This window comes from Rhinopithecus roxellana, chromosome 9 (assembly GCF_007565055.1).
Source record: "Rhinopithecus roxellana isolate Shanxi Qingling chromosome 9, ASM756505v1, whole genome shotgun sequence".
Lineage (NCBI taxonomy): Eukaryota > Metazoa > Chordata > Mammalia > Primates > Cercopithecidae > Rhinopithecus > Rhinopithecus roxellana.
The window spans coordinates 132106681-132111444 of NC_044557.1; positions in this window are offsets into that span (position 1 = coordinate 132106681).

The following is a 4764-nucleotide window of genomic DNA, read 5'->3' on the forward strand; positions in this document are numbered from 1 at the left end:
GCAAAGGGCTCAGAGTGATTAGGGGACATGAGCCTTATGGAAACCAAAGGACCCTGGAAAGCAGTAGTAGTCATTGCTGACATTCATTAATAGTTTACTATGAGTGTGTGTGTGCAACACACAGAGAGAGAGAGAGAGAGAGAGATTGATTCTGCTTTTTCTAGAATTAGAACTAGAAACCCTGGCTAAGGAGGGCTAGGATACAAATCCCATTTGGGGATTGCATCCTTTAAAGGGCGTATGAGGAGAATTGTCGTTTCTTTAATAGTGCTTGGTCCTAAACTTTCCCACAAGTCCGATCATGGAAAGATTTCCCAAGGAGTTCTGCTTTGAGTATTTATATCCATCTGACTTCTAGGAAAAAGCCAAGAAATAGACAGAGAAACAAAGAATACCCTAAAGACCCTTAGAGATGTACCAGATTGTAATGTTGCACATTTCTTAGGACAATATCATATATCAGAAGAGAGTGGGTTTACTTGGATAGGAGTCAGAAATTTGGGGAAATAATGGCTGTGTTAGCAAATGCAGCCTTCACCATACCAAGAAGGCTTGTTTTTCTTAGCACTCAGTGGATTTAAAGTTATAGCCTGAGTGGATATTCCCAGCTCAGTTGATTTCTCATGAGCCACATATATTCACATGCCCCAGACAAGATTATTTCCAGTTTTCAGCACTCGTAGTTCTGGGAAGGGAGAGCTAAATTATGTGAGAGCACTCCCAGTGGGTGGACACATACAGATAGTTGTTCTAGAAGCAATAAAACTAGGGCAATAAAGGGAACTGAAGCTTAGACAAGTCTGAGGCCTCAGACATTGTGTTCAATGAATTACAACAGAAGGACCTAGCATTGATTCCAGCCGAAATCTTAAGTATATAGCAGCTAGATTAGCCTCATCAGAGAAAACAATGATTTTGGGGGCTACGTATGAAGATGAACTCCCTAAAAAGCTCTAATTTTTAGAAAATATTTCTTATCATTTCAACAAACATTACGAAGTATATTCTGGACACTGGGAATATAAAAGTGAGTACAAAGACCCTTTCCTCAAAGGTTTTCTAGTCCTTTCACAAATTCCTTATGGGTTTGACAACAGAAATAATACTTCAGAATATTTATACCTATAATTAATAAATTAACTTTTGCCATGAAGAAGGAAAACAAAAGAACATCCGAAAATTTATAAAATATTCCCAATAAAGTAAAAGTTTATTCCACATTGAATCAAACTATTAATTTCATTTTCTGCAGATTTTTCAAATTGGCACTTGTCATTAATAAGAAACTTTTATTTTGTTTGTTTCCATAATTTATATAAGGTAAGTTATATCATTCAACTTGCTATAAAAGTTGAGACTGTTGAAATTTCTTCAGTAGTTCTACTTCTAACCCTGTGCAGGAACTATTTCTAACTTCCTATTTTCAGTCTCCCCATTTGCAAAATGGATTTAATGATACATTCGCCCAATAGATTTTTAAATAAGTATTTTAAAAGTAAATATAGGGCTGGGTGCAGGGGCTCACGCTTATCATCCCAGCACTTTGGGAGGCTCAGGCAGGCAATCATTTGAAGCCAGGAGTTGAGACCAGCCCAGGCAACTTGGCAAAACCTATCTCTACTAAAAATATGAAAATTAGCTGGGCATGGTGACACATGCCTGTAATCCCAGCTACTCGGGAGGCTGAGGTGGGAGAATTGCTTGAACCCAAGATGGAGAGGTTGCTGAGATCGTGCCACTGTACTCCAGCCTGGATGACAGAGTGAGACTATCTAAAAAAGGTTAAAATTAAAATTAAAAAGTAAATATATATAAAGCACAAAAAAGAGTAACTTACTCATAGTAAGCTATTAATGAATGTCAACAATGACTATTACTGCTTTCAAGGGTCCTTTGGTTTCCATAAGGCTCATGTTCCCTATTCACTCTGAGCCCTTTGCCACGCCCTTGTCCCCTGCCCATGGTGTGAAGTGCTATTCCCTACTTAGGGAGCAATAGCCACTGCTTTATGTTCTTCACCTGGGAGGGTCTGATCCAGCAATGATCCCCAACACAGAGATTGGATCTTTTTCTTCTTCTTTCTCCACAAAGACCAATGGGAGGCGGAGACTAGGTAAGTGGGTCTGCTCTGTGTACTGGAATTTTCACTCGGGTGGGTGGTGTATATGGGAGGGTAGGGTAGGAATTTTCACTTGGGTGGGCAGTCTATATAGGAGGGTAAGGTAGGAACAAGCATACTTTCACTTTCATTCTCACACTGGGCTAGGTCTCCTTTATAGTTGATTTTGGTGTTCCATGTTCTCATGGTGTTGTCACATTTCTCACATTGGACAGAACCTGGGAGCAGGAAGCAGCCAAGGGAAGAGGAGGTGATTTTTATTCAACCTTTCAAAATGCCAATATTGTTAATAATATGGTAGCACTACTAATAATGCAGGTGAGCAAAGAATAAAACTTTTCTATTTGTCAATATAATATTTGCTCATATTATAGATGAGCCAGACCAGCTTTTGGTTCCATAGGAAGCTTCCTCTAGCTGTATCTTGTGTCCTAGTTCCTGCAAGGTCTCTCCTGATTGGCAATTAAATGGACTAATTTAAGGTTTAGTAGAAGCCTTGACAAGTGTCTCTCTTTTTTATTCTGTCTGTGTGTGTGTATGTGTGTGTGTGTGTGTGTGTTTATGTGTGTTGGGAGGAGTAGGAAGAAGTATGGAAGAAGATATTTGTATCAATTTTTTCAGGAGAATGGATGTAAACTTTAGCATACATCAGAATCACCTGGGGGCTTGTTAAAACAGAGATCACTAGGATCCAAACTCAAAGCTGCTGACTCCGTAAGTCTTGTTTGGGGGCCTGATATATGAATGTCTAAGAAGTTTCCGTTGATGCTGTTTCTGTTAGTCTGGAATTGCATTGTAAGAACCACTGTCCCAGAACTATTCATGCAAGTATTTTGTGTGAATTTGAAAGGAGAGGCCGGGCGCGGTGGCTCAAGCCTGTAATCCCAGCACTTTGGGAGGCCGAGACGGGCGGATCACGAGGTCAGGAGATCGAGACCATCCTGGCTAACACGGTGAAACCCCGTCTCTACTAAAAACTACAAAAAACTAGCCGGGCGAGGTGGCGGCGCCTGTAGTCCCAGCTACTCGGGAGGCTGAGGCAGGAGAATGGCGTGAACCCGGGAGGCGGAGCTTGCAGTGAGCTGAGATCTGGCCACAGCAGTCCAGCCTGGGTGACAGAGCGAGACTCCGTCTCAAAAAAAAAAAAAAAAAAAAAAAAAAGAATTTGAAAGGAGAATATGTGTAATTTTTTCTCTATAGTTTAAGGTTCAGTAAAATAGAAATTTTAGGATTAGAAAACACAATAACCAAAATTAAAAGCTCAGTGAATGGGCTCAAAAGCAGAATGGAGGGAACCAAAGACAAAGAATCAGTGAACTGGAAAATAGAATAGAAATTACCCAATCTAAACAAAGAGAGAAAATGGAAAAGATACTGAATAGCACTTCCAGGACATATAGTACTATAATGAAAATTTTTATGTTCATACCATCAGAATTCAAAAGGAGAGCAGAAAATGGATAAGGCTGAAAAAGTAGCCAAAAATTATTGACTGAAAGTTTTCTTTTTTTTTTTCTTAGTATGCTTTGAAGCTCTGTTACTAAATCCATAAACATTTTAGCATTGTTATATCCTCTCGATGAACTGACTGCTTTGTCATTATGAAAGGATCCTTTTTACCACTGGTAATTTTCTTTCTTCTGGAAGCTACTTTATCTGAATATGAATATTACCATCCTGGCATTTGTTAAATTTAGGGTCAGCGTAACATACCTTTTTCCAACTTTCACTTTTAACTTATCATCTTTGTATTTTAAAGTTTCTCTTGTAAGGAGCATGTACTCAGAGCTTGGCTTTTTGCCTAATCTGCAATCTATGCCTTTTAAATCTGTTGTTGAGACATTTACATTTAATGTAATTTCAATATGGTTTATTTCAAATGTATCACCTTGCTATTTTGTGACCTATTGTCCATGTGTTGTCCATGTATTCCTCTCTGTGCCTTATTAGCACCTGACTTTTTCTTTTAATGATTACATTTGATCTCCTTGGTTGATTGATTACTTGTAAGTCTTTTATTTTAGTGGGTCATTTTGGATTTATAGTATACACCTATAACTGACCACTGCATATATTGAAGTTATTTTATATCACTCACATATAAGAACCTTATAATTATATGCATTCCTTCTCTTTTTCTATGCTTTATGCTATTAATTTTTTCCTTTTTTAGTAGACTTGTAAAGAACCATTTTAGATTTACAGAAAATTAAAAAGTAAGTATAGACTTTTTAATACCCTGCATCCAATTTCCCCTATCATTAACATCTTATATTCATATGAGACATTTTCTATAATTAATGAACCAATATTCATACATTACTATTAACTAAGTTCTATAACTTGTGTTTATTTAGTTTTTAACTAATGCACTACCCGGAATTTCACATCACATTTAGTTGTCATGCTTCCTTCGGCTTCTCTTGGTTGTTGTAGTTTCTTAGATTTTTCTTGTTTTTGATGATCTTGACAGTTTTGTGGACTGCTGGCCAGATGTTTTGTAGAATGGGAAGATATTTTGTAGAATGTTTTCTATATAGGAGGGTAGTCTATTGCAGTTTGTCTAATGTTCTTCACATGATGAAACTAGAGTTACAGGTTATTAGGACAAGGACCACATAGGTATAGTGCCATTTTCATTATAT